The 24,977-nt window shown below is 38.6% G+C and overlaps 2 long non-coding RNA genes across 2 annotated transcripts in view; one reads left to right on the top strand and one right to left on the bottom strand.

Moving 5' to 3' along the window:
* The window catches only part of LOC127526362 (uncharacterized), a 52,231-nt gene extending 47,949 nt beyond the window's left edge, over positions 1–4,282 (bottom strand). Inside the window, exons 1-2 of the long non-coding RNA XR_007933957.1 lie at positions 3,740–4,282; positions 3,279–3,348 (exon numbers count right to left, since the gene is read on the bottom strand). This is a non-coding gene — a long non-coding RNA (uncharacterized LOC127526362). The remainder of the gene's footprint in view (positions 1–3,278; positions 3,349–3,739) is intronic.
* LOC127526364 (uncharacterized) overlaps positions 1–24,977 on the top strand; it is a 220,310-nt gene that overhangs the window by 67,937 nt on the left and 127,396 nt on the right. The window contains exon 2 of the long non-coding RNA XR_007933959.1: positions 2,138–2,220. This is a non-coding gene — a long non-coding RNA (uncharacterized LOC127526364). The remainder of the gene's footprint in view (positions 1–2,137; positions 2,221–24,977) is intronic.

Genomic DNA, 24,977 nt, shown 5'->3' with positions numbered 1-24,977 from the left:
ATGACAGCCATCAGAGCGACCAGACCAATAAAAGATGTATCCATCTACAGAGATCTGACCAGTCCCCGGTCTGCACACCTCAGAGAGTGCCGTCACTGAAATGTGGAGTTTACGCAGCTCCTCCAACAGCAGAGAAAGACGATCATCATGTCGGAGAGACAAGACGTTTCATGAGCCTACCCAGGTGGGCTGCCTCAAATTGAGACCCGAGTGCTGCCATGCAGCGGGCAACGCCTCATCACCACACCACTTCTGATCCCCTGTCATGTGTGGTCTCTTTTATTATTTTCTTGTCCCTATTTAACAATGTCCTACATGTCACACATTCCTACTGCTCACAAATTTCATTCTAGGATAATAAAAGTCTTCTGCTTTCCTGCTGATTCAAAGCCACACATGCAAAGAGAGAACATGGAAATTCAACACTGGCAGTGACCGGGCGAAGGACTGGAACAAGAACACTAAATCAAAAGGGCAGAAGTGCGGACCACCACATCATAATACCTCCTGAATAAACACACAAGGGGGTCTGAAATGAGGGGCAACTCTTAAAGTGGAACAAGTGAAGCATCAGCTGAGCAGAGCAGAAATAAAGGAGATGAGAGTCCATCAGGAATCGTCTTATACCGTGCAGACCATAATACCTTAAAACACAATTTATGGGTCATGTACAGCTGGAACACTAATACCTCAAATGCAGAAATAAATAAAAGCATAGTTTCATGAAATTATTCTTTTATTTTGCATAAAGTATTGTGTTATTTCACAAATATTTCACTTTCTTGCTGTTCACATCACCACAGAGGACCATTTTGGTTCCTCAAGTCCACCATAAAGGGGTGAAGCAGACATGGAGTGGACAATCCAGAGCCCCAAACCTCCACCAAAGCACTGGGTGCTCGTCCATCACAGGCCACGGGGAGAACACGAGAACTGCAGATATTTATCAGGCTGCTTTGGAACGGAGAGGCCGCCGTGAAGGCTCTGCATGGACACATTGAATGGGCAGTCGCTCAGCGGCCTTTGGATTCTCAGTGCTGGCTTTATGTCTTGTGGACGAAAAAGGCACACTGAAAAGCAGACAGATAATATTTCTAAATTCTCCTGTTTATTAATTTGGAGTCACAGTAAGTAGAGATTCTAAAGAGTATAACTTATTGCCGCAAAGCTCAATTGAACCCTGATCAAAAGCCAGGAGGGGTTTTTTATACTTCAGCATCTCATGATTAATAAGACAGAAAGAACATCCTTATCAAAACAGTAAAGTTAAACAATATGTCTGTTGAGCTAAGCATTATCTGTGTTTTGGAAGCTGAGCACAGGAGAGACGCCTTTGCATAAACTACATGTACAGTTCTGCAGCCTTGTGACCTTGTCCCTGAAACATTCACTTTGAGAAAGGGAAAACAAGAAACAGCTTAGATTTTATTCATGTGCACACTATTTCTCCTGAACCCTGGAATAACATATTTTTGTTAGTTCATAAGCCAAAGCGTCTCTCACTGGCAAGTTACAAAATAGTTATTATAAAAATTCTAATTTACTAAACACACAAAATACATGGTGCTGAGGAGAACATTCTTCTTCTACAGTCTTCATGGATATTTGATGGGTTTTATTGTGTGCCATGGATTGTTAGATATTACATTAGTTTTAATTAGTTATTGATAATGACAATGTGATAACAGGGAATCTTACATCCACCATTGTACAGTCCTCAAAGCGTGATTTTTTTTCTTTTAAAATCTACTAAAGAGACAACCTGAACTGCATTAATGAAATATAAAAAAATGTCTCCATGTGTATTGTGTGCGAAATTTGCACAAAAATACTTTAGTGCAGCAAACCTACTAGATGGCACAGCACAGAAAATTATAAAGACAATTCAAAATCATTTAAAGGTAGTTTTAAAAAGAAGTAAGAACTCTTAAACAATTATGAAAAGTATTTTTAAACAGTAAGGACAGGAAAAGAGTTCTTCAAATGCAAATGTGATTCCTTTATTAAAGGTTTAAGTTTCTCTTTTTTCATAGAATTGAGCACAATGCTGTTCTCTGAAGTATTAATTGTGTTCTCTATGAGGTGAGCAGCTGCGGCTAATGAGACTTCACAAATATTAACAAATGTCAGTCTAAAGCAGCAAATCCTACGTTTAATTGTGGACATCAAACCTCATTTGACCTTCTCAGTCGTCCATTTCAGTTCCTCACAGTCACCTCAGTGTCATTTAGTGAGCCAGCAGTGTGAGGACTAAAGGCCGACTGCTCCGTCTGCACTCGTCTGTCATCTGCTGTCTTAGTGAGGAGGAGTGCGGATTAAAGTGCAGGAATAGGAAACATTAACTTCACAATAAAATGAAGAGTTTAGTTTGACACAAAAGTAAAACAATAAAGGAACAAGTATTTTGTAGGGTTTGATTTTTAAACAAAGCTGAAGAGAATGTCGTCTGTCGTCTGAGCTCAGCAGTGTTGTGAGTTTAGTTGTGAAATCTGAAAGTCTGTGCATATTGTAACTCCAGATGTGAAAAGATCTTTACATTTTACAGTTTTTGGGTAAAGTTCAACACATCACATAACAATTTATGATCAGATAATTAGTTTTTTCTCAAAATAAAGAAATCACAATGCTCATTTTATAATATAAAAAGAAATAAAGTGACAGAGAAACCCTCAAGTGTTTATATCAGCTGCCAGGCGTCTCCTACATTTACAGTGCTTTAAGTTATTATTAAGTGTAATGAAAATAATTGTGATGAAATAAGCATTTCTCATAAACAGTCCACACTCTTTACATATTTTAATAATAGAACAGAATTTTGACAAAATCAAGCACCTGCAGCAATACAGTGAGTTTAATAAGATTTTATTCTTTATAAATGTGGTCAAGAATTGTACTGCTAATATGAAACAGGAGCAAAGATGTACAGTATCTAAAACCAGAAAATTGTTGTTGCTTTGTTGATTTTCTTGCAGTTATAAAATTTACAGTAAATTGACCAGTGAAGAAGCTGGACTAAATATTTTACACGTCAGGATTATTTTAAGTGCTTTTCGGAACCAGGAATAAAAAAAAGCATAAAGAATCGGATTAACACCAAAGCTCACCTCAGTTAGTAACACAAGGACATTCCTGGTGACAAATGACACTGCATCAGTAGAGTGAAGACACAGACTGGAAATATAAATAGGCAGCCAGCAGATAATAAAAGCCCCCACGACTACTCCTAATGTTTTTGCGGCTTTTCTTTCAGACGGTTTTGATATTTTTCTGTCACTCACCTCCTCAGTTTGTCTCTTTTCTATCATACAGTTGATGGCTTTTGAATGGCTTCTTGCAACTACAAATATTCTGATATAAAAACCAATCATTAATGAATAAGGAATAAAAAAAGTTAAGAGTAAAAGAAAAATGATAATTTCATCAGAAGTGAATACTGCACAAGCTCCTTCACATAGATCTGTTACAATTTCACTAAAACATAAAAATACGAGCGTAATGAAAAGTGCAAACAGCCACACTCCAGCAATGCTGACCTTTGCTACAGTTAAAGTTATTTTTGAGCTGTAAAAGAAAGGATGGCAGACAGCAACGTAGCGATCAATGGATATTAAAACCACATTATATATCACAAGAAAACTGAGAAAATTTGCAAGTGCAGAATACAAATAACAATAAATAACTCCAAAATACCAGCAAAGCTCTATAAGGAGAAACAAAGAAAAGGGCATCACAAAGAAACCTGTTAAGAAATCGGCTGCTGCGAGTGAAAGGATCAGAAGATTAGTCGGCGTGTGCAGCTGAACAAAATGAGAAATAGAAATGATGACAAGAAGATTTCCAAAGACTGTCAATAAAAGCAAAAGACACGAGAAAGTGTAATAAAGTCCATAAACTTCAGTGTCATAAATCAGTTTACGACAAGATGCATTACTGTGAGGAAAGCAAAGACCAATTTTGAGTCCATTCCGCTCCATGTCTGTCACTGGAGTGCTGCCATCGTGAGAAGAGCCGTCCTGCCTGCACACTGAGATGTTTATACACTGAGGCCCTGCGACTGCCATATTCTCTCAGCTGACGTAATTCACATGAGGCGTCTCTCTGCTGTGTGTGCTTCACAAATTCTCTCAGGATGTTTGTTTGTTCATTTCAGTTCTTACTCACTAATGAGTTCATCAAATCTCAGATGTCTTCATTATATTTGTTTGTCAGGAGCCGCTCAGGGCTGCGGTGGTCTCTCCTCACAGCTCCACAGTGGTCCAGCTGCTGGCTCTCTGCAGTTTCCTTCTTCTCTCTCTGTCTGCTGTTTTTGTTTTTTTCTTCTCAGTCACTTTGACTTTCTTTCCTCATCACAGCGACCAGCACATTAAATCAGCAGGTTCAGATGAGCTGAGGTTGTGCCCAGTGGTGGTCTGACACTCCATGCTGTCCTGTGCTGCTCAGAGCCCCTCTGACTCCTGCATGGAGTGTGCTGGACCACCCTGTGCTCATGAGAGGCCCACGCACACACAGACAGTCCAGTCCTTTTTAATTCCCTGCTCCACCTTTGTGTTTCGTGACCCAGTCGGTGTGTTTCTTCCTGATGCTCACCCAGCGAGCTCACCGACTCCATCCTTGTCAGTCCTTTCTGTTGACTGTTTGATTGTTAACCTGCTCTTTGTGTGTTGCTGACTGTGTCACCCGTGTACTCGGAGTTGGCACCGTGCGACACTCTGGGCCCTTGTACTTCATGACTGGACCGACTGGACTGATGTTAAGAGGGTTGGAAGACGCAGACATCAAAGTATAATTGATGTAAAACAAGTGATCTTTTTTATGAATGCTCCCACAAAAACAAGCAGCAAAACTTTATACCGGCTCTTACAGACTCAAAGCTAATGTATGTTTTTAGTATTTAAAAGTAATAATAGCAGCTATGGAAATATTCGGACATGGACACAAACAGGCAGACACAGAATGTCCCAAAACACACGTTTATTGCACCACACACAAATACAGTGCACCAATCACCATCAAACAATCCTTCAGACTTCTTTCTCTCCTTTTTATCACCTCCAACTCCTCCCAGGCAAGTTTCGTCTTCCTCCTCCCAACTCCGGCTCCCAAGTGGAGTGAGGAGGCCTCTTTTATACAGCAGCCGGATGTTAATTGGGGAGCACCTGGAACACTTCTGGGTGTGGATGAACTGCTGCCTGCAAGTTCAGCTCCTCTTCTGGCAGCACTTCGGGTGTGGTGTAAGTGCTGCGGACCACAGTTCCAGAGCTGTCCAGGCACTCCTTGGTGGTGGCCACATCCCTCCATAGAGTTGAGCTTCCAAGCTCTGTGACCCCCATGTAATCCTGGGAGGTCACCCCCTTGTGGTCTAGGACGGATACTGCCCCTTTCCCAGTCCTTTCCATCTTCCGGTGTCCCGGTGGGGCAAGGTCCCTGGACATCTGTCACACAGCTCACTACTCATAAGTTCTTACCTCCACACCAACCAGGCAATTGACATTTGGACTTCAGTTTTTACATATGTACAGCAACATGTAAATTGAATCATTTATTTTTCTTCAGATATATTCTTGAATAAAGACTCACTTGTTTTGTTGTACCTTTTGTGAAACTGTTTATTTGATATTTGAACTTTAGTCTTCACACATTATACACTTCATGTCAACATTTGATTAATTTTTACTATAACATGAGAAAAGTTTCTGTTATAGGTATGTGTTCAGTATTTCCTGTCATCCTACATGTAAGAGCCATTTGCTAGTTATTTAAGTTACATGAAATGCTTGCCTATATATTGGTGCATAGTCTATGGGAGGGTCTTACAGACCCCACAAGTTGAATTGAATTGCTATATCCTCACTATTTCTAGCCTCTCTGACTACAGATTAGCCTCAATTAGTGACCTGCCTTGTTATGTGTGAGGCGTGGAGGGCACACGGATTTAACACTAGAATTACCAGAGCCTACGAGAAAACTCGTAAATCCGGCCCACCGTAAATCCTTTCGCACCTCTCTGTCAGCGTCTTTTGTCTTGTAAATGTGTCGATAAGCAGCAAACAGCCTGGTATCTCATCCTCCCGCCCAGTTCAATTCACAAAGAAGTTTCTCAGTGCTCAGAGTTTATCTTCGAGTGAAGTGCTGGAGCTTTATAGTGTAAAAAGTACATCGTCATTTGCAATACATGCAAATTCATTTGTGTTCAGTGTCATCAACAATCTCTGTAAAAACATTGTCAACACAGAAAAGTTTTTCATGCTTTGGTAATAATTGACAAAATGTAGACATGAAATGTATAATGTGTGAAGCCTCAAATACAAATATGAAATAAACACTTTCACAAAAGGTACAAGTATAACAAAACAAGTGCACCTTTATTCAAAAATTTAACCGAAGAAAAAAGAAAGCAGGTTACGGTAGGCGGTTGATACGACAGCTTGCGTGGTGCAATGCTAAGAACTGCTGCCTTCCAATCAAGAGGTCGTGGTTTCGATATCAGTTGCTTCCCAAATTTACCATTTTGAGTAGAGAGCTGCTCTTATTGTTAATATCATACAAAGAAAAATTTCTCGTCCACCTTTGTGCACTCGGCCACTAAAGAGAATTCTGGGAAGGGAGACACTTTTAACAACTTCATCAGTGTAATGGATTGTGTAACCTGCAACTCGTCAGCCTGTGGTTAGGGGAGAGGAAGAGCCGTCAAGGGAATCAATAAAAGAAAGCTCAGTGCCAACTGGAGAAACCTGAGACGAGAACTGACACCAGAGAGCAAAGTCAAGGAATTTAACACAAAATGACTCTAGCTGTGTGTATTTATATAATGGCATTTCACTTTATTAGACATTAGTGACATGACTTGACACAAAGATCTTTCACATGTTTAAATTCAACATGCCAAGGTTTATCTTAATGCGATCTAGTGTTTGTTGATGATCACTTAAAAAGACATTCACTACAAAGAAATGAAATAACAAAAGACATGAATGAGCGCACACCTCTGTGCTGTGTCATTAGATTATTAAATCTCTTACTAAGCTAACTGAACACCCTGCAGCCATTTGAAACATAAAAGAGAAAGAAAGCCTAAACAGTTTGAGGTGTTTTCCATCAAAAGGAATAAATGTGTACTTATGTAATATTTATCTGAGCATAAATAATAAGAAAAAAAGACCAACAGAAACAGCAGGCAGCAAAGTTCTTATCAGTGGTTTGCACAAAGGGTTAAGCAAGGGGGCCCCGTGTCCATGTGTTGCTCTTGGCTAACGCTAGGGTGCATTGAGTACTATAATAATAATAATAATAATACATTTTATTTATATAGAGCCTTTCCCATGCTCAAGGCACTTACAGAATATAAGAAGTACGTTATATACAGTATATAGCATTGTACAAACCAGATAAATAAATAAAGAAGATTACGACCATGAATTCAGAGGAAAAATAAATAAATAAATAAAAAGCCTAACAGACAACATATTTGATGGTCTTGCACAAACACATACAAGTTACATGTGCATCTTGACATTGAGGTGAACTGAGAGAAGCGTAATAAAGTCAAGTAGAGCTAAAAGCCTTCCTGAACACATGAGTTTTGAGTTGTTTTTAAAAGAATTCATGGAGTCTGCTGACCTGATTAATTTGTGGTAGGTCATTCCAGAGTGTGGGCGCTATACAGCTGAAGCTATACATGGACAACTGGCCCTGCAGATCACACCAGTGCTATTGCCTGTTATGTGAACGCCAAAACACATACAGACCCGATTTTGGTATTAAAAACAAACGTTTTCTCTTTTTATTTTCATACCTGTAGCCTGCCGAGGTGTCGTCACACTTCCTAATAAGGTGGTTAAATAAAACTCTGCACTATCTCTTAAAATAAAAAATGCACTGTTCTTAAATAAAAACAATTTTAAATTTTGATTAAAATATATTCAAAAAGTGTTAAGGTTTCTTTTGTATCCTTTTTGTTCAACCCCATAATTTTTCTCACAAGTAATTATGCTTGTATACATTAAGAATTAGTCTTATTCTATAGGAAGTATGGAGTCTGCATTGTTTGGTAGTGTAATTGCACCTTATTACTCAAGCAGCAAACATTAACATTGCTGCAGTCCAGTGTCTGGATTTGTAATGCAGTACATGTAAAAGCACATTGTGTGGTTTTTCAGTGTATATACTGTGTTAGGGTTCTGACAGTTTGGGGTGTGCAAATTTTGTTTGAGCATAGGCACGTAGAGTTATTCAATAACTATCTGTGCCTTTCATTAATGCAGTGGTTCTCTGGATCATGACTCCTGTGTAGAAATATGTGATTGACAACTCAGTGCTGTACACCAATATATAATTCGGAGCTAGCCACTTGATTTAGAGGTTTTTTGATTTTTTACTTGCTGTAAGTGTAGCTAGCACTGCATGTGTGGAGTTTCAGTGAGCCTAAATGAGTGCCAGTTTCACTAGCGAAAGAAGTAGGGCTAAAGATAAATAACCTCTGTTTTATTGTCATTCAGTTGGAGGAAATTTTGCACCATCCAAAGTTTAATATTATCTTTACACTCCATCAGTTTTTGTACTACTGAACTGTGAAGTTTTTTAAAACCAGATTAAAATACTGTACATCATATAGATTGTTTTCCTCCAAATATGACAGTAATTGCACATTAACCACCTTTTCCATAATTTTGAACAGGAAGGGGAGCTTAGTGATAGGCCTGTAATTTGAAAACACAGAGTAGGCATCTCCAATAGTGACTGAACAATTGCATGCTTGAAGTTGTCCGGCATTTCCCCACACTTTTAAACAGTGATTAATTATGTGTGAAAGCAAGTGTACTGATGTCTCCAAAATAATCTTTAAACAGATGTGCAGGTTAAATATCAAGAGGATCAGCGGAAGTTTGAAATGGTTGACTATATCAATTAGCTGGGAGTTGGAAACTGATTGAAACAACATAAACCGGCTCTGCACTGGCCCAAAGGAAAGAAGTTTAGGAATAACTCGCAGTTCTCAGGCGAGCTCACAGAGAAGCTGCTGACAGGTGGGGTAAAGAAAGTGTTCATGGTGTTAAAAAGCACTCTAGGTCTTGAGGCATCATTTGCAATAAGTCCGATAGATACTGTAATTTAATTTCGCTGCTCTCATCACCTCTTGGTAGAGCTTCAAGGGAGATTTCAGAATTTCATAGGAGTTTATCCTTTTACCAGTAATTAAATACAACAACAACAACATTTATTTATATAGCACATTTTCATACAAAAAGTAGCTCAAAGTGCTTTACATAATGAAGAGAAGAAAAATAAAAGACAAAATAAGAAATTAAAATAAGACAACATTAATTAACATAGAAAGGAGTAAGGTCCGATGGCCAGGGTGGACAGAAAAAACAAAAAAAAACTCCAGAAGGCTGGAGAAAAAAATAAAATCTGCAGGGGTTCCAGGCCACGAGACCGCCCAGTCCCCTTTGGGCATTCTAGTCCTCTTTGTAGTTCGGGTTTTTCACGGAGTCACTTGATGCTGATGGTCATACAGACTTCTGGCTTTTAATCCATCCATCATTGTTGGAACATCATGGTGCTTTGGGTAGATGGTGGTGGCGCACGCCACCACCAACAGGACACCGGAAAAGGAAACAGAAGAGAGAGTAGGGGTTAGTACAGATTTTGAATGAATAGTTATTATAATGAATTAGATATACAGAGTATCAGGATTAAATTACAGTGAAGTTATGAGAAGGCCATGTTAAAATAATGTGTTTTCAGTAGTTTTTTAAAGTGCTCCACTGTATTAGCCTGGCGAATTCCTACTGGCAGGCTATTCCAGATTTTAGGTGCATAACAGCAGAAGGCCGCCTCACCACTTCTTTTAAGTTTTGCTCTTGGAATTCTAAGGAGACACTCAGTTGAGGATCTGAGATTACGATTTGGAATATAAGGTGTCAGACATTCCGATATATAAGCCGGGGCGAGATTATTTAAAGCTTTATAAACCATAAGCAGAAGTTTAAAGTCAATTCTGAATGACACAGGTAACCAGTGTAGTGACATCAAAACTGGAGAAATGTGTTCGGATTTTCTTTTCCTGGTAAGGATTCTAGCAGCTGCATTCTGCACTAGTTGCAAATGATTGATGTCTTTTTTGGGTAGTCCTGAGAGGAGTGCGTTACAGTAATCTAGCCGACTGAAAACAAACGCATGAACTAATTTCTCTGCATCTTTCGATGATATAAAAGGTCTAACTTTTGCTATGTTTCTTAGGTGAAAAAATGCTGTCCTAGTGATCTGATTAATATGTGATTTAAAATTCAGATTACAAACAACGGTTACCCCTAAGCTTTTTACCTCCGTTTTGACTTTTAATCCTAATGCATCCAGTTTATTTCTAATAGCCTCATTGTATCCATTATTGCCAATCACTAAGATTTCGGTTTTTTCTTTATTTAATTTGAGAAAGTTACTATTCATCCATTCTGAGATACAAGTTAGACATTGTGTTAGCGAATCAAGAGATTTGGGGTCATCAGGTGCTATTGATAAATACAGCTGTGTGTCATCAGCATAGCTGTGGTAGCTCACGTTGTGCCCTGAGATAATCTGACCTAATGGAAGCATGTAGATTGAGAAGAGCAGTGGACCCAGGATAGAGCCTTGTGGAACACCATATAGAATATCATGTGTCTTTGAGTTATAATTACCAAAACTAACAAATAATACTGAGCTTCTGAATAGTACAGTTTTTATTTAACTGGCAACTATAAAATTCTTAATGTACAATTTTATTTAGTACTGGTGTAACCAAAGATGTTTTAAGTAAATATGATTTTTGTTAACATTTTCACTAAAATTAATTTAATTGAATATATATTTAAGCCTTAGTCAATGTTTATATAAAGAAATGGGTGCTTCAGTAATCATATCAGAAATTCTTAGCAGAAAAGCATTTTGCGAATAGTCTGTGATAGACACTTGATAATCCATGTTCTCAAGCAGCATGTTCCTGACCCCTTTTATAGTTTAATGTCTTGTTTTTTTAACTTATCTTTGCATTTTTTAAGGTAATTTGCAAATTTCATTTTGAATCATTAATTTAAGTGATTATCCTGTACACTAAATTTTGAGAAATGTTCTTATTGAAACATTAGTTTGAGCTCATCTTGACCTTACTTTTGTGACATTTATGGAAAAGATTTGCTCTATTATAAAACATTTTCATGTCCTATTTGCATGTGTCTTGGCTTATATGTTTAACTGTTAAGCATTTCTCTGCATAATTTGGGGTAACAATGACAAAAAAAAAAGAAAAGAAAAAGCCATACGGTAACTGTGTCACATGGGCTTGAAAAGATAATTTAGTGTTGTTTGTTTTAATAGTACTGAATGTTGTGTGTCATTCCTTTCTTACAGAAGGTGGTCCATAAAATGACAGCCTTCTGCCAGTTTATGTTGTTCCCTTATTCAATTTAACCAGAAATGATGGTGTTAACAGTTGTGTGAATATGACATGTTCATCAGCATGGTCTTCCATACCGGTGAGGGAAAAGTAGATTGTATTGGTAACTGTCTCCTTTCCTCCATCTGCTACCCAATGTGGTCACAAAGACTTCTGCAAAGTCTATTCTCCGTGTACTCTTGTGTGAGTGAATATACAGTATATACACTGCACATTTTTGGCTAGTGGGTGGCATTGGACCAGGTACTATCTGAATATGAAACTCTACTTGGAAGAAAGAGACCACTTCTACATGCAAGAGAGTTTGGTGTTCTGGGAGGAAGATTACCCGTTTCTCCAGGGACACATTAGAGAACATGAGGTTAGCATAAGCAGGATTTGGCTCTGTTGTCCTGATACTAGAATAGTAGTAACCAGGGGCCTGCCAAGAGTTCCATAAAACAGGTAAAGACTGAGATGCCATGGAGGGCTGAAGGGTGAGAACTCAATTCCTTTCAGTCTAACCAGTATTATTCAGGAATTCAGCTTGTAATAAATAAGGGGGGCAGCGGTCCTAAAAGGAAGGTAGTCTTGAAGTGGCATAAAAGGCCTGGTCCTTTAAGGGCAACTTTGGTATACCAGCAATCGCTAGAGGACAGTCTGACTTGCCGCTGAATCCCAGAAGTAATCCCAATAAGAGATTTGATGGCTTCTCTTTACCAGTGCTAAAATTACTTTAAAGTAGGGAGTTCATTTTGTTGAATGTTAATACGCCATAATAACCAGAGTTGGCCTTTGGCTTAGTGATATCGGCTCCTACCTGGAGCGTCTCCTTGTGGTGAGGGAATGCAAACACAGTTTCAGTCTGTGAAATACTGTAGGTAGTGTATAAACTCCCGTCCATTTTAAGAGTGAAATGTTGAAAGGGAAATATACAGAAATACAGTTGTGCTTGAAAGTTTGTGAACCCTTTAGAATTTTCTATACTTCTGCATAATTATGACCTAAAACATCATTAGATTTTCACTCAAGTTATAAAAGTAGATAAAGAGGAACAAGTTAAACAAATTAGACAAAAATATTATACTTGGTCATTTATTTATTGAGGAATATTCAAGCAATTTCTCACGTGATGAAATATTGTTAAAATAAATAATAATAATAATAAGGTGGTGGCTGTATTTTTAAAATTAACATTGTACATACAAATATCCTTATAACCCTTTGTTTTGTCTGACAAGGTGCAAAACAATGGTTACCGCAAAATCCTGCCGGACTACGCCAATTGTTTTGTCTTGGTAGAGTAATATATATTGCTCTACTTTCCCCTATTGTATTATTAATATTTAGCCTTAGAATGCCTAATCTCACAGACTTACCACTGTTTATAAGGTATTATTGTATATAACTTATCCCCACCTTCCCTTCTATATCTATAACCTTAGGCAATTAGAAATAGTAAAAGACAAGCAGAAGTTAAGTTACAGTTTAAACAATGTATTAGTATTATTGATAATATTCATAAATAATAACAAAATGCAAAGTACATTTGAATATTGGCAACCATACAACCTGATTAAATGATGATATGTAGTTCAGGCGGCACTCAGTCTTCTGGTTACTTAAATGTCTCTAGTTAAGGCATCATTGGTGCTCAGCTTTCAGCCACATGTCTGTTCAAAATGGCTGCTGAGCTTTGCTGTTCATTGTGTTCTCTTCATCATCACAGGTTAGCAAGAGAGATGCTTCTTCATCATATGTTGGTTGGTAAGAGAGAGATACTGAGGTTAAACACATACATTTATAGATGTTCTGTCCAATCCCGAGAGCCAATAGGACATCATGGTGCTTAAAGTCCTCTGAGACAAGCCAATTCCAAACAGCCATACTTCAGACCAATGGGGGAAATAGAACATCTTAACATCTGCTCACAAACCATATGTTAAAGTACACCTTAGCCCATTTGCGGGGGTAGAAATGACTTTAGCAAAGAAACACTTGCCAAACTGGTTTAAAACACACATCCCCCAAATCCTGTCGTAAAATTCAAAGAGGCTCAGCCGTAAAAAGGGGGGGCAACCACGAATGCCTCTCACCAAAGTAACACTAAATTACATTGCTTTGCCTAAAAATCAAATAAAGACATACAAAAATATTCATCAAATTATATGTAAAATCTAACATCACAACACCCTTTAAGGTGTAAAGCATTTAAGGTGTTTTTTTTTCACTAATTATACATATATATATATATATACAGTGGTGTGAAAACTATTTGCCCCCTTCCTGATTTCTTATTCTTTTGCATGTTTGTCACACAAAATGTTTCTGATCATCAAACACATTTAACCATTAGTCAAATATAACACAAGTAAACACAAAATGCAGTTTGTAAATGGTGGTTTTTATTATTTAGGGAGAAAAAAAAATCCAAACCTACATGGCCCTGTGTGAAAAAGTAATTGCCCCCTGAACCTAATAACTGGTTGGGCCACCCTTAGCAGCAATAACTGCAATCAAGCGTTTGCGATAACTTGCAATGAGTCTTTTACAGCGCTCTGGAGGAATTTTGGCCCACTCATCTTTGCAAAATTGTTGTAATTCAGCTTTATTTGAGGGTTTTCTAGCATGAACCGCCTTTTTAAGGTCATGCCATAGCATCTCAATTGGATTCAGGTCAGGACTTTGACTAGGCCACTCCAAAGTCTTCATTTTGTTTTTCTTCAGCCATTCAGAGGTGGATTTGCTGGTGTGTTTTGGGTCATTGTCCTGTTGCAGCACCCAAGATCGCTTCAGCTTGAGTTGACGAACAGATGGCCGGACATTCTCCTTCAGGATTTTTTGGTAGACAGTAGAATTCATGGTTCCATCTATCACAGCAAGCCTTCCAGGTCCTGAAGCAGCAAAACAACCCCAGACCATCACACTACCACCACCATATTTTACTGTTGGTATGATGTTCTTTTTCTGAAATGCTGTGTTCCTTTTACGCCAGATGTAATGGGACATTTGCCTTCCAAAAAGTTCAACTTTTGTCTCATCAGTCCACAAGGTATTTTCCCAAAAGTCTTGGCAATCATTGAGATGTTTCTTAGCAAAATTGAGACGAGCCCTAATGTTCTTTTTGCTTAACAGTGGTTTGCGTCTTGGAAATCTGCCATGCAGGCTGTTTTTGCCCAATCTCTTTCTTATGGTGGAGTCGTGAACACTGACCTTAATTGAGGCAAGTGAGGCCTGCAGTTCTTTAGACGTTGTCCTGGGGTCTTTTGTGACCTCTCGGATGAGTCGTCTCTGCGCTCTTGGGGTAATTTTGGTCGGCCGGCCACTCCTGGGAAGGTTCACCACTGTTCCATGTTTTTGCCATTTGTGGATAATGGCTCTCACTGTGGTTCGCTGGAGTCCCAAAGCTTTAGAAATGGCTTTATAACCTTTACCAGACTGATAGATCTCAATTACTTCTGTTTTCATTTGTTCCTGAATTTCTTTGGATCTTGGCATGATGTCTAGCTTTTGAGGTGCTTTTGGTCTACTTCTCTGTGTCAGGCAGCTCCTATTTAAGTGATTTCTTGATTGAAACAGGTGTGGCAGTAATCAGGCCTGGGGGTGGCTACGGAAATTGAACTCAGGTGTGATACACCACAGTTAGGTTATTTTTTAACAAGGGGGCAATTACTTTTTCACACAGGGCCATGTAGGTTTGGATATTTTTTCTCCCTAAATAATAAAAACCATCATTTAAAAACTGCATTTTGTGTTTACTTGTGTTATATTTGACTAATGGTTAAATGTGTTTGATGATCAGAAACATTTTGTGTGACAAACGTGCAAAAGAATAAGAAATCAGGAAGGGGGCAAATAGTTTTTCACACCACTGTATGTATATATATATATATATATATATATATATATATATATATATATATATATATATATATATATATTATATACAAATCTTACCGGACGATTCGGTACTAATTCTATGTCAATCGGAAAGCTGAGCATCAAATTCAACCGAATCTAAGAAGCGAGCCATAATGCTCCAGGAATGCAGAATGCATTAAAATATTTTAATGTGTAATTCGGCTCAAGTCAGCTATATATATTAGGCCGATAACCACATAACATTAATCAAACATTATCGTTTATAAACACACGGTGAAAACGTAAATAAAAATATTCCATATGGAATTTTATCATTTTATACCATGTATCAGGGTACCACTGGAATGTTCCAACGTTATCACCTATAGACAGCCGGTGAAAGGCATATTCCAATGAATTTTTATGAAATTTTATTCTATGGCTGCCTCTAGAATGTTCCAACAAGGTCCCGGGATCAAGTACACGCGTCTTATCTCAACAAACAGCAACAGATGTTAATTTTGTAAAGACACCTAGAATTCCATTTTACCATTTCATTTATGACATATCATATCATAATAATATACACAGTTTTAAAAGTACATGTCTTACTTTTTGCTCTTCGGCTCGGATGCAAACCCTGATCTCCTGGCTTAGAAAATGACAGCTCTATGCGTGCAGCGTCACCGGCAACATACGTACTAAATGCGCCGGTTCTTTTTTCCTTATACTTATTTTAAGGCACAAGTTCATCATACCAGGGATAAAAAGACTAGTGAAACGTACACACCATCATAACCTATATATACATAAATATTAACGCTTTATCAGATTTTTTTTTATTTTACAAGACCATTTGCCCTGGCCTGTCTTACCAACTTATAGGCCTATCATAAATTAAATGGCGCGTATTAAAAATGACAACAAGAGCATTTCATTTTTACCTTTTAGTTTATCGGTCTATAATAGAATATCACAACGTAATGCACAATCATAATAATATGCACACTTTAAAAGTAGGCTAAATGTCTTACTTTTGCACTCTGCTCGGATGCGCAGTGAAATCTCCTGGCTTAGAAAAACGACCGCCCGAATACCCGAACCATCAATGTATGTGTTACAATATTTTTGTCTGTTGCTGTTTAATTCATATGCTAATACATTTTCCAAGGACAGAGTCGTTCGTACATTTTTGACAGCGGCGCCATGTTGCCTTCAATCCATAGGCTTTTCACATCCCCGCCAACAGATCTGTATCCTGATTGGCTGTTATGAACATGGGAAGCGCTCGATGCAGCCAGCGCATGCCCGAACCAGCCTGGTGTAATGCCATTGGCAAGCTTAACATGAGGCTTGTGTTTGTTGATTGGTTAAAAATATGCTGGCGGGTTATCTTAACAAATCTTATCTTTAAATGCTTTGATTGGCCCTAGCGTTGTAAAAAGCTTCGCCCAAAACAGGGTTTATTTTTTGTAACTCTTCTGCATAAAACGTCCCTTGAATTTCATCACCTGCGTAATCTTTTAGTTTATAGACAGGTTTGATCCGTTTAAAACAGTCCACGATAATAAATATTTCGTCTGTAAACGACTGCTCATAGCCTTTTTCGAATACACCTTTTAATTTTGAAATTCAGACATGATCCCCTATTTTCGTAGTGCACGGAGTAGATTTTCTTTGCCCTGACCTGCCATAGACTGTTTTCCAAACACTCAGAGCATTTTCCGGAGTCACATCTACAGGTCTTGTTTTAATCGTGGTGTGAAAACTGTGGTTATAACTCTGAAGAAAGTCTGACAGGACATCTATATACCGAAAAGTATTGGCATATGTAACATATTTCCACATTTTGGACTTTAAGGTTCTATTGAACTGTTCTACTATGCTGGTCTTTACATCGCTGTTTGTGACAAAATGTACAATATTGTTCTGTTTTAGTAGTTTTGGTACCAATGTGTTATGAAATTCTTTGCCTTGATCTGTCTGTAGCTTCTTAGGAACTCGACCCTGTCTAAAGATCAAACTAAAACGCCGAGAAACTTCTTTCCCTGTCTTGGCTTTTAACGGTACAGCCCAAGCATATTTTGACAGCACATCAATACACGTAAGAATAAATTTATATCCATCATTGAATTTTGAGTAATAAGACATCTCTACCAAATCGGCTTGCCACTGGCCATCGACCGTTGAAACAATGGTTCTGTTTCTCTTGAACCTCAGCCGTGCTGGTTTGTGCACACTGTAAGTGTATTGCCCAGTCATCCATTCCAACACATTTTTTCGCTTAACATTTTTTCGACGACTTGATACGTTTCTCAAGAAGCTGTTAATACCACCGAAACTGCCAGGCTCCTTGGGTGTGTAATAGAGGCTCTGTAAAGTTTTGTTTTCCATCCTCTTGCTGTGCGCAGCCACGAGCAGGATGCCTGCTCCGCCCAAAATCGCTGACTTACCTTTTGACGCCTTACAGGGGCCCAGAAGGACCGGTTCGGATCACAAAGATGAACAGACCCAAGTTTTTAGGATCAAGGCTAAGAGCAGCCGACCATTTTCCATACGCACGACTGACAAAAGGGTGGATGCCGGTCAAACAGCGCACCCGACAACAGGCAGAGATCAGCGCGCAGGGAAACACCCAAATTAACACAGGTGGCATACGGTGGGTACCGGAAATGCCAAGGGGGACGGGACAAACACCTGTCAAAAATTCATGATGGATAAAAGTGACGCTCCTTTACTACTCATGTCATTACGATGGGGAATATGCGACGCTTGAATATAAAAACACCACGAATGCATTTGTATGTCGACATTTTGCTTCACCACATCAAGCCATTCATTAACTATCGAAGTTAGTATCCCGGTGGATACTCAAAGCAGCTTTCTGTCACATGTAGATAGTAACCAGAGACTCTAACGTCACATTCCGAGTTGACCACACTAGACCCCCTGATTTTTTGCTGGCACTGCAACTTGTGCATGCGTCGCATTAACTTCTGAGGACCTGCTCAGAGGATGTTACAAATGAACACTGGGAACGTGTGGCAGCCATGATGTGTGCATGAAGTATAAACGAGTCCTAAGTGTGTCAATAGTACTTTTCAGCTGTGAAAGTGAAACCACATCAAAGGATCTGTTTTTCAAAAGACAGGTTACTATCCAAGATTTTGAAGATGAGGTTTGAAAAAGTCCATGAAAGAGCCAAGGACTTCAAGACCAATGCAAGGTTTGGCAGGAGGACCAGCTATCAGCAATTCCATTTTATTTTGATTTAGATTGAGAAAATTGTCAGCCATCCAGGATCTTAGTTCTACAAGACAATTGTGCAGCCGATTCATTGCAGTGTAACACACAGGAATATAGACAAGCATGTCATCAACATAACAATGAAAAGAAACATTCAACTTCCTTAAAATAGCACCTATGGGTTGGAGATATATAGAAAATAAAATAGGACCCAGAATGGAATCCTGAGGGACACCACATTTAACAGGAGCTATTGACGAAAAAGAGGAACTGGAATTTACTGAACAGTGTCGACCATTAAGATATGACCTGAACCAGTTAAGATCGGCCCTTTTAAGGCCCACCAGATCCTGAAGCCGCAACAGTAAGATCTCATGGTCAGTAGGGTCAAAAGCTACAGAAATGTCTAGGAAGGCAAGGACTGCTGCCCCAATAAGAGAAATATTAAATTCTTTCAGGAGGGCAGTCTCAACACCATGAAAACGCCAAAAGCCAGATGGGTAGATCACAAATAAATTATTGGAGTTAAGATGATCAATCAATTGATTATAAATAATTCTTTCTAATATTTTAGCCAAAAATGGCAATTGGGAAATTGGGAGAAAATTAGCTAACACACCTGGATCTAATTCAGCCTTTTCAAAGATAGGGTCGCACCACTGTAACTTTAAAAAATAATGGCACAACCCTTATAATAGCCTGGACCCAAAATATCCTGTGAGAGGCATGGTGGAACAACATCAAGAGGACAAAGAGTAGGTCTAAGTGTGTCAAAAGCACGTTTTAGCTGTGAAAGTGAAACAACATCAATGGAGTCCAAAACAATGGCATGATTAACAAAAAGAAGTACATAACCCGTTGGAAGAACGCCCGAGCAGATTTTGCTGACAAAGAATGAAACTGCTCACTTAAATGAACAGCAGTATTTAATCCCATCTCTGAATGGAGGTAAACAGCAGGATTAATTGTATTAAATAAGACCCTGGGTTACTTACAATGTGAGGATATCAAATCTGAGAAGAAATCTGTAAAATACTGAGGAAGCAAAGTATTTTATTTACAGCCCACACTACAGTGAGGCTGATTCAATTTCATAACACGTGCAACAGCACGATTAATTACAGTCCACCAAAATAATACAGCAGCAAAAGAATTATGCAAAAGTTCATTTTGTATTACAGCTATTACTTCAAAAATACGTAACTGTCCAATTTCATTACAATGCCGATAAATCGGCGCATCGTTAAAATGGTACACATTTTTGACATCAGGGCTAAGAAACGGGTTACCAACTGGTTGAAAATGGTGGGCAGTGGCGACCTGGTAACTGTTAAGGTCGAGTCCTGCTTTTAGCAATGCACAGCCTCAGACTTTTGAGATATGGACTGATCAACTCAGTTATACCTGAGTGACTTCTCTGTAGCATTGCTCTGTGACTGGGGGCAACTTTATGTGAGGGACCATTGATCCAAGGCAACAAATAAATAGCACCCATCACAGCAGAGGACTTGAAGTCCTTCAGCATTGTGTGTGCCCACCTCCTGAAGTTATAGTATCATCTCCAGACAGAAGAGCAGCTTCAGCGACAGACTGCTGTCACCGTCCTGCTCCACTGACAGATTGAGGAGATCGTTTCTCCCCCAAACTATGCGACTCTTTAATTCCATCCGGGGGGGGTAAACGTTAACATTTAACATTATACATAGTTATTGTCTGTTTTTCACCTGCATTATTATTATTCTTTAATTTAATATTATTTATTGTATCAGTATGCTGCTGCTGGAGAATGTGAATTTCCCCTTGGGATTAATAAAGTATCTATCTATCTATCTATCTATCTATCTATCTATCTATCTATCTATCTATCTATCTATCTATCTATCTATCTATCTATCTATCTATCTATCTATCTATCTATCTATCTATCTATCTATCTATCTATCTATCTATCTATCTATCTATTTAGACCCATGGCATGAAGAGCCAATGAGCCTCAGAATCTGAAGTTGTAGGGTAGCAAAGGGTCAATGGCTCCTCTAGGTTAATAGCTTCTGGCTGCATGAGAAATTGATATAAGTTAAATCTTACCTCATTTGTGACTTTCTCTACCATACGAGAGCTGGCTGACTGTTGGTCTTGAAACGCTGCACCATGTTTGAGTTACATTGGGCACAGACTGTAAAATGACTTTGGTTCACAGACAGGCAATGCACGCTTATCATCACACCTGCTGTGTCCCGTCTCTTTTATTAAACACGAGCTGTTGGCCACACAGAAGAAGTAAAGTAAAGTTGAGGCAGCACACTGATACCAATATGTACCGAATATGTACTGAATATAAAAATCACAGCAGGCCTTTCAGTGAGTATCACAGGTCAGACAGTAAAAGCTAACAGCAGTGCTGAAGATCACAAATAACAGCAGCTTGGGCCGCACTGCTGACTGCCTGTGTGTCTTGGTGGTAGTTGGTTATTTGTTTAAAAACACACAAAGAAGACTAAGGAGTCCCCTGGGGTTCATTAGGAGTGAGAAAGAACATTTGAGCATAATGAGCTGGTGCAGAGAGGCTGCTGTAATCCCTTTAGAGACTGTATAATCATCACCTGCAGACGCCTGTGGTCAGGTACAACAGTCTTTAGCATGTCTGTGGGTAAACGAGGAATTGCTGAGGGAAATAAACATGAAATTTAAGAAGAGGAAGATTGATTACTGCTTTCCTAATAGTAATGCATCATGTCTGAAATTAATTTATGAAACGTGTATTTTAAAATTTTTTCTCTGTTATTTTGGTTTCAGTCACTAACTGTGGAAATCTTCTGGTCGTCATTTCTATCTCTCATTTCTTGCAGCTCCACACGCCGACTAATTTTCTGATCCGTTCACTTGCAGTGGTTGATTTTTGGTGGGTTTGTTTGTGATGCCCTTTACTTTGATTTTACACATTGAAACCTGCTGGTATTTTGGCTGTGATTTACTGCTATGTGTATGTGGCACTTGCTAATTTATTTGAGGTGGCCATTGTTACTCATTTGATGTTAATATCAATTGATCTTTACGTTGCTGTTTGCAATCCATTCTTTTACAGCTCAGTAATAACTAATATCATAAAGATCGGCATTGCAGCAATATGGTTATATTCATTTATATTTACATTGACATTATTATATTTGGTGGTTTTGAAACAGGGCTTTGTGAGCAAAGCTGTATACTATATGGATATGTGTATTCAACTATTGTTGTTTTAATATTCATTTTTATTATGCCATATTCAATAATAATATGTTTGAATACAAGAATATTTCTAGTTGCCAAAAAACATCCTAAAGCCATTAAATGTGTGATTGAAAAGACGCAGTCGGTAGAGGGCAGCAATTTAAACACACCTAAAGCGTCTGAAACAAAAGCGGCAAAGACCCTCGGACTGGTGGTGGGCGTCTTTCTGGTCTGCTGGTTACCTGTCACTTTGTTTGATTGTTGTGTTGATGTTACTTCTTATATCTTACATGAAATAAGCTTTTGAGTTAATCTAATTATTGATGCTTTTTTAATCCCTGGTTTAGAAAAGCACTTAAAATAATATTGAGTTTTAAAATTTTTTGGCCTGCTTCTTCAGTGATTCATTTAATGTAAGTTTTAAAAAATAATGGTAGCATACAGTAATATTCAGTGCTGACAATTCGGATTTATTTGTGTTGTATATTATGCATGTTATGTAATTATAATCAGTACCGAGCAGCTTCTTCAAATTATACAAGTTTCTTGTGTTGGTTCTCATATTGTTATTGGTGTATTCTGCTTCTGTTTCTTACTCCACATTAATATACTTTATATGAATTGAGTTTAATTATTAAAATGCCTGATATCAGTCCCATAATAAACACAAAAGAGTGCTAAGCATTGCTGTGACTTTTGCTCTGCTTTGTCAGATTGTGCCTGTAAAACGTTCGACATGTTGGTGAGTTGATTCGTTATAAATGATGTCGAAATCCCGCCGCTCATGGTGGGTTACTGCTCACTGCTGCCAGGACAGAGTTGGACTCAACACGACCGTTTATTTGAAACAATGGGGTTAGAAAATGGAGGGAAGAAAAACACAAAAAGGAAATCAATGAGACGATAAAGCTTCTGATTATCTAAAATTACTGACTAGGAAGAGTCAATATTAGAATTTATCATCACAATGCTGTTTTTAAGTTAGGGTCTTGAATCTTCATTGTATTTTATTAATCTAAAGCAATGCTTTGGCTATCAATTGGATATTCTAACTTTGGACTTTAATAAATTTGGTTCAGTGCATCTTATTTCAGGACTATTATGAATGTTGACATTAATATATAATATATATGTATATAGGGCGGCACGGTGGCACAGTGGGTAGCGCTGCTGCCTCGCAGTTAGGAGACCTGGGTTCACTTCCTGGGTCCTCCCTGCATGGAGTTTGCATGTTCTCCCTGTGTCTGCGTGGGTTTCCTCCCACAGTCCAAAGACATGCAGGTCAGGTGCATTGGCGATTCTAAATTGTCCCTGGTGTGTGGGTGTGTGTGTGCCCTGCGGTGGGCTGGCGCCCTACCTGGTGTTTGTTTCCTGCCTTGCGCCCTGTGTTGGCTGGGATTGGCTCCAGCAGACCCCCGTGACCCTGTAGTTAGGATATAGCGGGTTGGATAATGGATTGATGGATGGATATATGTATATATATAAAACGCTAATATCATACTTGGTACTTTATTTCATGATTTTTTTTATTTAACTGCTACTATCATTATTGTTTGTATGATGCTGAAGTCATTTTGAGGTTAAAGTTACTGATTTCTTTCCTTTTTTTCTCTGATGTCAAGTTCTCTTATCAGGTTGCTCTTACTTTCTTCACTTTTCAGCCCTGCTGTCTCTCTCAGCCTTTCATTCTTGTTATTTATGCTCAGATACGTACACATTTATTCCTTTTGATAGACACAACACAAATTGTTCAGGCTTTCTTTCTCTTTCATTTTTCAAATGGCTGCAGGGTTCTTGTAGAGCACAATGGCTCCTGCTGCTTCACAGACAGAAAGTGTTCAGTTATCTTGGTAAGACATTTGAAAACATAACAACACAATACAGAGGTGTGTGTCCATTCATGTGTTTTCATATTTGATTTCTTTGTAATGAATGCTTTAGTGAGGATTTGAACACGTTTCTTTTTAAGTGATTATTAACAAAGTCCTGATGGTTTATATCGGTGTGTTTAGATAAACCTCAGCATGTTGATTTCAAACACATGAAAGTTCTTTATGTCAAGTTGTGTCACTGATCCCAAACAATGCTGTGACTGTCCACTCAGATCCTAAATTTGATTCAGTGTATCATATTTCCTGATTGTGATGTCTGTTCAGGTGAAATGCCATTATATAAATACACACAGCTGAAGTCATTTTGTGTTAAATTCCTTGACTTTGCTCTCTGGTGTCAGTTCTCGTCTCAGGTTTCTCCAGTTCACACTGAGCTTTATTTAATTTGTTCCCTTGGCGTCTCTCCCTTTCCCCTAACCACAGGCTGACGAGCTGCAGGTTACACAATCCGTTGCACTGATGAAGTTGTTGAAGTGTCGCCCTTCTCAGAATTCTCTTTATTGGCCGGGTGCATTAGTGTGGATGAGAAATTTGTCTTTGTAGAACTGATGCAACATACAATGACAGCATAAAATATAAAAACGTCAAATATGACAGAGTGTAAAGTGACTTTTATTATTTTTTATTATGCTCTTTAAATTGTTCAAAGGATTAGAGACAATTTTACTTTTTACATTATTATTGCTACTTTAACTGGAAGCACACTTTGCATGGTGCAGCTCCTCTACACAACCAAAGAAGATGTGCTGCTCCAGACAGAGGGATTATATTTTTTTTCTGCAGTCAGCAGAGCGGACAGACACCATTTGCAGAAAAGTAGGACTTAGAAGGTCAAAATTTTAAACAGCACAATTCTATTTTTGATAAAGGTCAACTGTGAGTTGTCATTTTCTGAATTTTCCACATGTGTAAAAGTGACATTCTTGAATCATCATTATCTTAGTGTATGCTCACCTCATGGACATGTACTGATATGGTCTGACCAAATAACATTAGACAGATTGGACTAGGGGTGATCACTTTGACCCTGACAAGTGTGAAGCCCTGGGGTGCTCCTGCTGCCCCAACCCTGACACAGACAGGCAGAGACACGAGTTTGCCACACGACACACGTTGATTCAGGTGAAAAGTGCTTTGCTTGCTCCCCACAGCAGCACAACAGAAATGAACAGCACCAAAGCCCAGTCCTTTGCTTCTCTCTTTTCTCTGATCTTTCTCCACCTCTACTCCGCTTCTGGTAAGCTTTGTCCACCTCCTCCCGACTCTGCCTCCCTGAGCAGTGGTGGCAGGCTCCTTTTATAGGACACCCAGAAGAACTCCAGGTGTCCAACAAGCACTTCCGGGTGTGGTGGAAG

The sequence above is a fragment of the Erpetoichthys calabaricus genome (genome assembly GCF_900747795.2).
Source record: "Erpetoichthys calabaricus chromosome 1 unlocalized genomic scaffold, fErpCal1.3 SUPER_1_unloc_22, whole genome shotgun sequence".
Taxonomy (NCBI): domain Eukaryota; kingdom Metazoa; phylum Chordata; class Cladistia; order Polypteriformes; family Polypteridae; genus Erpetoichthys; species Erpetoichthys calabaricus.
This window is presented reverse-complemented; position numbering and strand designations above follow the sequence as displayed.